Source organism: Rhinoderma darwinii, unplaced genomic scaffold, assembly GCF_050947455.1.
Source record: "Rhinoderma darwinii isolate aRhiDar2 unplaced genomic scaffold, aRhiDar2.hap1 Scaffold_140, whole genome shotgun sequence".
NCBI classification, from domain to species: Eukaryota; Metazoa; Chordata; class Amphibia; order Anura; family Rhinodermatidae; genus Rhinoderma; species Rhinoderma darwinii.
In genome coordinates, this window is record NW_027461968.1 from 2,064,356 (window position 1) to 2,074,967 (window position 10,612).

The 10,612-nt window shown below is 45.4% G+C and overlaps 1 long non-coding RNA gene across 1 annotated transcript; it reads left to right on the forward strand.

Moving 5' to 3' along the window:
- The first annotated feature begins 2,295 nt into the window (after nucleotides 1-2,295).
- On the forward strand, nucleotides 2,296-7,914 carry LOC142699174 (uncharacterized). The gene is made up of 2 exons (XR_012866061.1): nucleotides 2,296-2,383; nucleotides 2,480-7,914. It is a non-coding gene; the product is annotated as an uncharacterized LOC142699174 (long non-coding RNA).
- Nucleotides 7,915-10,612: the final 2,698 nt, after the last annotated feature.

Sequence of the window (10,612 nt, forward strand, 5' to 3'; positions counted from 1 at the left end):
CGTCAAGGAGCGGGAAGGGGTTAAACTCTGTGGACAGGATCCTGTTTCTTTTAAATGCTGTTGGGGAACCCGCTCGATCCACTATATAAGGCTGCGCTACAGTGCAGCATTTAAAAGAAACAGGATCCTGACCTGTCCACAGAGTTTAAGGCAGCACAGAGTATTTCAGGAGATGAGCGTGCAGATTTAGTGCTGCTGTGAACTCTGCTCTTACCATTACGTAGCTCTCAGTCTGTTACCTCTCCTCCACTCCTGTCCTCAATAACACCTTCATATGATTGGCAAGTCACCACGTAATGGTAAGAGCAGAGTTCACAGCAGCACAGAGTATTTCAGGAGATGAGCGTGCGGATCTTGTGCGGGGTGGTGACTTGCCAATCATGTGAAGGTGTTATAGAGGACAGGAGTGGAGGAGAGGTAACAGACTGAGCTACGTAATGGTAAGAGCAGAGTTCACAGCAACACAGAGTATTTCAGGAGAGGAGCGTGCAGATTCTGTGCTGCTGTGAACTCTGCTCTTACCATTACGTAGCTCTCAGTCTGTTACCTCTCCTCCACTCCTGTCCTCAATAACACCTTCACATTACAGGGGCTTATTACATAGAACAACATGTAGTAAATGAATCCCCTCATTGAATAACGGGCTGTATGTTATTAATATGTAATAATCCCGTCATATATTATAGAATCTGTAGGATCAGCGCATAGATACATTATACAGTGTGGACGACAAACCATAGCAACCAATAGCAGTCCAGCACTGGTGTTACCATAGCAACCAATAGGAGTCCAGCGCTGGTGTTACCATAGCAACCAATAGGAGTCCAGCGCTGGTGTTACCATAGCAACCAATAGGAGTCCAGCGCTTGTGTTACCATAGCAACCAATAGGAGTCCAGCGCTGGTGTTGGTTGCTATGGGCAACATACACTTTGTCAACACTCATTTATAGGGAGATTCCTCGGAGGCTCACAGGCGTATTAGCCGCTGGGACTGGGACTGTTGCTGGCTAAGGGTTAATAATAAGTGGCAGTAGTTTAGGAGGGGTCTTCCCTCCCTCCTTTCTGTTATCATAGTGAGTCAGCTATTCTAGGGGGGGGGGTATGGTTAGGGACGGGGGTGGTTATGGCGGTGAGGTAGTATATAGCTTCCCTCCCCCTCTCACCTACCTCTTTTGTCGTACCCCCCCCACACCTGATAACACGATGGTGCGGCAATGGTGTTTTATTCTGTCATTTTATGTATCTATCTGTGCGCTTGTTTGGTTAAGGGCTTATTCAGACGGACGTGATATACGTCCGTGTGACGCGCGTGATTCGCGCAACAGCAGTAAAAACTATGAATGAAAACAGAAAAGCACCACGTGCTACAAACATACAAACAGAGTGTCATAATGATGGCGGCTGCATGAAAATCACACATCATACGCTGCTGAGACACGGAGCTGTTATGTACCTTTTGCGCGCGCAAAACGCCACGTTCTTTTCGCGGGAACAACACACACGCTCGTGTGAATCCAGCTCAATTTTGCTTTCGCTGTCTCTTTAAATAATATATATGGGAACCCCACAAAGAACAAAAAACAACCTGCAGTGGACGCGGTTCATGGTTCGTGGTTTTTGGCGTGATATTCTGTGTGTATAAAAAAAGAAAAATATTATATTAAAATGCAGAGATTTTCTGTCTCACGCTTTTATTTTTGGCGTGGCGGCGGCGGTGTCTTGATGGTATATTTTGCTGTATGATGGTCGGTCACGGCTGGCGGTATTAGGAGGGTATTTACCTCCATGTCCTTGGGATGGGCGGCATACGGGTTTTCATTCACCGCTGTTTGATGTCATTTAGAGTTTTGATATTTTGATCAGATTAACAAAATGTTAGTTAATTATTATAATTAATAAAGCTGTGCCCCCCCCCCAGGTCACCCCCACATTCACAGAAGCCGAGTGTCGGAGGGTAATTATTAGGGGGTTATTTCATTATCTGGGCACCAGTTGGTTATAAGTTTTCATATGCAGACAGCCCCAGAAGTAGAGCAATGAAAGAGAGGACATGTGACCTGCACAAACCAATCAGGATGCTGCTTTCAATGTCCAAGAGGCTGCGAGAAAATAAGAGATAATTAGTTGCCATGGCACCCAACGCTTTTCTCCTGCACTTCCCACGACCGATATAGAGATGCTCCTGTTACACCAGTAAATATGTATATTTTATCATCATCATCATCATCAGCATCATTAATATGTCTGTTATTATTATAACATACTGGGCCTAGTACTAGCAATTAGGGGGTGGAGTTAAGCACAGCAACCAATCAGAGTACAGCTTTCATGTCCTACACTGCACTGAAAACGTGAAACATGAAATGTGATTGGTTGCTACAGGTAATTCAACCATTTTGTTTCCCACAATTCTCCTGGGCTCCAGTGTGACATCACAATGCATCTGGGACGATTTTTCATGCTTTGTGTTGTTTACAGGTCGGCTCCGATCATCATATTTGCCGAGGAATCAAGACAGAATATATTAAGCTCCACCTCCCTGAACGTCCATTATTCGCAGCCGCCGGCGCAGAAGGAGGAGCCGCACTTTATTGTATCAACATTAGGTAGAATAACACAAACACCTCACATATAAAATATATTAACACTGCCAGACTATCCTCTTACTACAGACCCCAGACCAGACTATCCTCTTACTACAGAACCCAGACCAGACTATTCTCTTACTACAGACCTCAGACCAGACAATCCTCTTACTACAGACCTCAGGCCGGACTATCCTCTTACTACAGACCCCAGGCCGGACAATCCTCTTACTACAGACCCCAGACCAGACTATCCTCTTACTACAGACCCCAGACCAGACTATCCTCTTACTACAGACCCCAGGCCGGATTATCCCATTAATACAGATCCCAAACCAAACTACCCCTAACTACAGACCCCAGACCAGACTATTCTCTTACTACAGACCCCAGACCAGACTATCCCAATAATACAGACCCCAGACCAGACTATCCTCTTACTATAGACCGCAGAGAACACCCCTAAATAAAGGCCCCAAACCAGACTCCCCCCTTACTACACACCCCAGACCAGACTATCCTCTTACTATAGATCACAGAGAACACTCCCCTAAACAAAGACCCCAAACCAGACTCCCCCAAATAATGACCCCAGACAAGACTATCCTCCTAATACAAACTGCAGACAAGACCACCCATAAATACAGACCCCAGACCAGACTATCCCTAGACCCTAGACCAGACTACTTTATAATACAGACCTCAGACTAGACTACCCTTAGGCCTTATTCACACAAAAGTGTTATACGTCCGTGATACGTGCCTGATTTTCACGCGCACCGCAGGGACCTATGTTAGTGAATGGGGCCGCTGAGACTGTCAGTGATTTTCACACAGCGTATGTGCGCTGAATAAAACTCACGACATGTCCTATACTTGCCCGTTTTTCGCGCAGCACGCACCCATTGAAGTCAATGGGTGCGTGCAAATCGCGCACGGCACACGGAAGCACTTCTTGGTGACGCGCGTGTCGGGGCTTCTTCAGGAGAGAAATCCCCGACCACGGATTCCGACATCTTCAAGCTCCTAACATTAATATCCATATGTAGACAATGACGTCAGGGACACTTTCAATAGCGGAGTCCCTGGTCAGAGTGTTGCCGCTTCTCTAGTCGGGAATTCCAGCATATTGAAGCTCCTGACGCCACTGTCCATTTATGAATAGTGACGTCATGGACTCATTCAGGAGCGAAATTTCCGACCAGAACACTGCCGATGCTCTGGCTGGAAATTTTGCCATCTTTAAGCTCCTGACATCACTGTCCATATATGGATAGTGTTGTTATGGATTCGTCCTGGAGCAAAATCCCCAGCCAGAGCGTTGCCTCTTCTATGGCTGGGGATTCTGGTATCTTAATGCTCCTGATGTCATTGTCCATATATGAATGATGACGTCATGGACTCTTTCTGGTGCGGAATGTCTGGTCAGAGCTTTTCTGACACTTTTACAGGGTATTCTGACATCTTAAAGCTCCTGGCATCACTGTCCATATATCGACAGTGATGTCAATGACTACTTCAGGAGCGGAATCTCCGACCAGAGCATTGCCGATACTCTGGCTTTGGATTCCGGCATCATAAAGCTCCTGATGTCACTGTCCATATGTGGACATTGATGTCAGGGGTTCTACCAATAGATGAATTCCCAGCTAGAGAGCTGACAACGCTGTGGCCGGGGATTCCAGCTTCTTAAACCTTCTGACGATACTGTTGATATATGGACAGTGACGTCAGGGACTCTACAGTATTGAAAATCCCGGCCAGAGCGTTGCCGCCTAAAGCGGAATCCCTAGTCAGAGTGTTGCCACCGCTCTGGCTGGTAATTCTGACATATTAAAGCTCCTGACATCACTGTCCATTAATGGACAGTGACATCAGGAGCAGAATTCCTTTCCAGAGCGTTGACGACGATATGGCCGAGGAATTTGGCAGTCTAAAGCTCCTGAGATTACTCTCCATATATGGACAGTGACGTCAGGGACTCCTTCAGGGGCAGAATCCCCAGACAGAGTATTGCTGCCGCTCTGGCCGGGATTACGGCTTTTTGAAGCTCCTGACATCACTGTCCATATATGGACAGTGACGTGAGGAAATCTTCCAGGAGCGCAATCCCCAGCCAGAGCGTTGCCACCGCTCTGGCCGGGATTCGGGCTTCTTGAAGCTCCTGACGTAAATTTTGATATTTGAAAAGTGACGTCATGGACTGCTTTAGGAGCAGAATCTCTGGACAGATGCGTTGGCTGGGGATTCCAGCATCTCAAATCTCCTGACGTCACTGTCCATTAATAAACAGTGACATCAGGGGCTCTATCAGGAGCAGAATTCCTTTCCAGAGTGTTTTTGACGATCTGGCCGAGGAATTTGGCATACTAAAGCTCCTGACATCACTCTATATATGGATAGTGACATAAGGAGCAACTCCTGGAGCAGAATCTCTGGCCAGAGCGTTGCCGTCTCTCTGGCCAGGTATTCCGGCTACTTAAAGCTTTTGACTTCACTGTCCATATATGGACAGTGACGTCAGGGGCACCTCCTGTAAGGAAATCTCTGGCCAGAGCGTTGCCATCTCTCTTGCCAGAAATTCTGGCTTCTTAAAGCTCCTGACTTCACTGTCCATATATATACAGTGACGTCAGTGACTTAATAGTAGCCAAATTCCCGACCAGAGCATTGCCGACACTCTGGCCGAGGATTTTGTCATCTTAAATCTCCTGACATCACTGTCCACATATGTCAGGGACTCTTCCAGGAGCAGAATCCCTAGCCAGAATGATGCTGCCACTCTGGCTAGGATTCCTGGCATCTTAAACCTGCTGACGTCAGAGTCCATTAATGGACAGTGAAATCAGGGGCTCTATCAGGAGCGGAATTCCTGGCCAGTGCATTGCCGATGATCTGGCCGAGGAATTTGGCATCCTAAAGCTCCTAATATCACTCCAGACATGGGCAGTGACGTCAGGGGCACCTCCTGGAGCTGAATCTCTGGCCAGAGCATTGCCGTTCCTCTGGCCAGGGATTCCGGTTTCTTAAAGCTCCTGACTTCACTGTCCATATATGCACAGTGACATCAGGGGCACCTCCTGTAAGGAAATCTCTGGCTAGAGTGTTGCTGTCTCTCTTGCCAGGGATTCTGGCTTCTTAAAGCTCCAGACTTCACTGTCCATATATGTACAGTGACATCAGGGACTTAATAGTAGGGGAATTCTCGGCCAGAGCATTGTCAACGCTCTGGCCAAGGATTTCGGCATCTTAAAGCTCCTGACATCACTGTGCAGGAGCGGAATCCCTAGCCAGAATGATGCCGTCGCTGTGGCTGGGATTTCAGCTTCTTGAAGCTCCTGACATCACTATCCATACATGGACAGTGACGTCTTGGACTACTTTAGGAGCGGAATCACTGGCCAGAGCATTGCCGATGCTCTGGCTGGGGATTCCGGCATCTTAAAGCTCCTGACGTCACTGTGCATTAATGGACAGTGACATCAGGGGCTCTATCAGGAGCGAAATTCCTGGCCAGTGCTTTGTCGACGATCTGGCAGAGGAATTCAACATCCTAAAGCTCCTGACATCACTCTCCATGTATGGACAGTGATGTCAGGGACTCTTTCAGAAGCAGAGTCCCCAGCCAAAGCGCTGTCGTCGCTCTGGCAGGGATTCCAGCTTCTTGAAGCTCCTGACGTCACTGTTCATATTTGGAAAGTGATGTCATGGACTCCTTTAGGAGCGAAATCTCCGGCCAGAGGTTTGCCTATGATCTGGCTGGGGATTCCGGCGTCTTAAAGCTCCTGATGTCACTGTCCATTAATGAACAGTGACATCAGGGGCTCTATCAGGAGCAGAATTCCTTTCCAGAGCGTTGTCGACGATCTGGCCAAGGAATTCGGCATCCTATAGCTCCTGACATCACTTTCCTATATATGGACAGTGACTTCAGGAACTCCTCCAGGAGTGGATTTCATGGCAAAGCATGGCCGCCGCTCTGGATATGGATTCCGGTTTCTTAAAGCTTCTGATGTCTTTGTCCATTATGGACAGTGTAGTCAGGGGCTTTAACAGAAGCGGAATTACCGGCCAGAAAGCTGCCGGCACTCTGGCTGTATTAAAGCTCCTGACGTCACTCTCGCATACATGGATAGTGATGTCAGGGACGCCTTCAGGAGCGAAATCTCCGGCAAGAGAGTTGCTCACGCTCTGGCCGTGGAATTTTGTTTTTTTTAAGCTCCTAACTTCATTGTTTTTATATGAACAGTGACGGAATGGGAGTTCCCAAGACAGGATTTTCCAGCCAGAGTGCTTGCGATGTTATTGCCATGGACTCCATAACTGAAAGTCCCGGACATCACTTTCCATGTATGAACAGTGACTTCAGGGACTTAAACTGGCTCATCGCTTAAAGTAGTGCTGTGCCCAGTGAGTTCGGGAGACATATCCCACTGTATATCTATCTATACAGTGGGATACGCTGCTGCCTTCTGTCGGAGGTATACTACGGGACTCCCTACAGGTGTGATGTGCGCTACAATCTGAAATCTATGCCAGCTACGGGTTGCTGTCTATTTTTACTATAATTTACGACAATTTCTGGCATAAATTAATATAAATTTGTCAGCCAGGGTTGGCCCTGCCCCTTCTTGCTAAGCCACACCCAATTTTTTGAATGTGGCAAGAGCTATACCTCACTATATTATAATTTCTAGTACCGCACTATAATATATACACTAGTACCTCACTATATTATAATGTCTAGTACCGCACTATAATATATACACTAGAACCTCACTATATTGTAATGTCTAGTACCGCACTATAATATATACACTAGAACCTCACTATATTATAATGTCTAGTACCGCACTATAATATATACACTAGAACCTCACTATATTATAATGTCTAGTACCGCACTATAATATATACACTAGAACCTCACTATATTATAATGTCTAGTACCTCACTATAATATATACACTAGTACCTCACTATAATATATACACTAATACCTCACCATTATATAACACAGTTACACAGGTCAGGACATCCACAACCACTCACAGTCCTTAGTAACCAGCAGTCAGGGTGATAGATCTAGGCCAGACGATCCTGTATTATCTAGTAATAGTATTAGCGGCTTTGATCCAGGGTTTATAACTGATCGCCATTTTCTGGGGTCAAGAAGGAATTTTCCCCCTGTGATACTAATTGGCCAAACGTGTCCAGGGTTTTTTGCCTTCTTCTGGATCAACAGCGTTAGGTGTAGGGATGTCCTTTACATTAATAATATACATATAAAAATACATATAATAAAATGACTCTTCTTCCATATAACAAGTCTCCTGTGTCCTTATTCTCAGCATGTGGTGGAGTTTAGTATCTAGCGGAGCTTTCAGGGCTTTGTGGTAAAGTGTTTTTCATATATAGATCACTATTAAAAAACAAATCTAATATTTTATTTTATCTGCTTCTCGCACATTGATCGTGGCTATTATCACACAGTTATTGGGCAGGGGGGTGATATTCAGCAAAATAAAGGAGCCTATGAAAGTCTTTATCGCTGTGGAAAGCTGAGGGCGGCTGCTCATTTCCCTGCAAATACCTATGTGGTTTTATACAATGATCATTCACATTTAAGGGGTTGTGCAGGATTAGAAATACATAGCTGCTATCATAAAAAAAAAAACTGTGCCACACAAGTCCACAGGTTCATTGTGGTATTGCAGTAAATAGAGTATACACTTCAATAGAGCTGAGCTGCAGTACCAGACACAACCCATGGACAAGTGTGGCGCTGTTTCTGGAACAAAGTAGCCAAGTTTTGCTCTCCGCTCTGGCTCATAGATGGCCAGGTCTTAAAGGGAATGTGTTGCCAGCAAAACATGTTTTTTTTTTTTTAGTTAAACAATTAGTGTGTAGGTGATTAAACATTGTTCTAATTTTTTATTTTTTTTTCACGAGTCAGGAAATATTATAAATTGGATTCTAATTTATAATATTTCCCATTGCTGGTCACTAGATGGAGCCATTACCAAAATTGCAGCATTGCATGTGGTAAAGCAACCACATTGCTTTATGCTGCAAAATTGGGTAAAAATCCCTCGCTCTAGTGAGCTCTCAGAATCCCCCCCTCCTTTATCCTGGCTAGTGCCGGGAGAAACGAGGGGTTTGAACGGTCTAACCTCCTACACTGTGTGTCGCCATTTTTTGAGCTAACACACAGTGTAGTAGGTTTACATACAGTAGTAAACACACACTAAAACACAAACATACATAGAAATCACTTACCTGCTCCAGTCGCCGCCGCTCCCTCCGGTCCATCCGCTCCGTCTGCTGCCGCTGCTCCATGTGCACAAGTCCGGAAGCCGCGACCGGAAGTAGTAATCTTACTGTATGGCCGCGACTTCCGGTCCACAGGAAAATGGCGCCGGACGGCGCGCATCTCAAATTGAACTGTGTGGGAGCGGCGCATGCGCCGTTCCCACACAGCGGCGTACATGATAGTGGATGGAACGGGCCCCGTTCGCAGTCCCTATGGGACTGGAGCTGCCTTATTCCATGTCTGTATGTGTCGTTAATCGACACATATAGAAATGGAAAAAAAAATGGCAGCCCCCATAGGGAAGAAAAAGTGTAAAAATAAAAAAAAGTAACACACAAACACACAAATTAATCCAAATGTTTTTAATAAAGCACTAACATCTTTAACATATTAAAAAAAAAATTGTGGTGACACTGTTCCTTTAAAGGGGTTGTTCGGGCACAGACAGGTTTTTCATACTGATGACCTACCTCAGGATAGGTCATAAGTATATGATCGGTGGGGGTCCGACACCTGGACCACGCACTGATCAGTTGCTCTGGCTGCTTCCTGGCTAAACAAGAAAACCCATTTATGGGCTCAGAAAATAACAGACAAGGTAACTGTACATATGCGCATGGTCAGTGGCATACATACAAGAGAGGGGACACCATAACAAAAGACCATAATGGGCTCACCATTACTGTGCCAGGTTATGCCACCCGGGACAGTAGGGCCATGTTGTTGTTTCCTTCACGCTCTTTCAATGACCCTTGAGCCAATTCTCTACCTTTTTGTTTGCTTGCAATATAGATTGTCTGTAGAGGGGAGTCCTGCAGAGGTTCCTTCACCAAGCAGCCAATGGGATTAACTAGGGCCCCATAGGAGCCGCATTGTCTACGATATGTATGACCTTAGTCCATTAAAGGGGTTGTCTAGTTTAGAAAAACATGTTTGAATCACCATATTAGAGAATTTTGTATTCCGAATCATGATCTCCTGACCAGAGTGGAGAAAGTCTACAAAGAGCGCCCCTCACTGTGGAGGACCAAACACATTCATACATTACATGTACAGTCTAGTCATATCAATGAGTCCTGTGTAATGTTTATTTATTGCAAGAGAACTGGACATTTCATACCAGATTCCCTCATAGATTAAGTTGATGGCTGGAGGTCCCAGAAGTAGGACACCCTCTGATCAGATGAAAATCCGGGGAAGAATTCTAACAAAAAGAAATTATGCAAAAAAAATAAAAGTTTTTAAAGCAGTTCTCCACTTTGGACGATCTCTACGTGTTAGAAGGGTCCCATGACAATAAACCGATGGTAAAGTGTCCCCCTGCTGAGACCCCAAGCAATCAGATGTTGTCTGTTGGGTTACCTGGTAGTAAGTGTATAATTTTCCTGCAGCGCCCCCACAAGGAGTATTAAGCATTGTACAGTGCCCATTCATATCAATGTGCTGTCTGTGTAATACAGGACAGGTCATGAGATGGGGAACCTGAACATAGGACCACACTCTATTATAACAGAATTCCCTAGTAGGATGAAAATGGGTTTTTGAAACTGGACATCTCCTTTAAATGTGCCTGTGTCATATGTAAAACATAATGTCATTTTTGTCAACCTGGCCGATATTAAAGTGGTTTTCCGATCTTTAGCAACGGTGTGCAAATGGATTGATTAGTAATGTACTGTCTGTAGCTGAAGTGTCTCTGTAACCCGGTCTCAT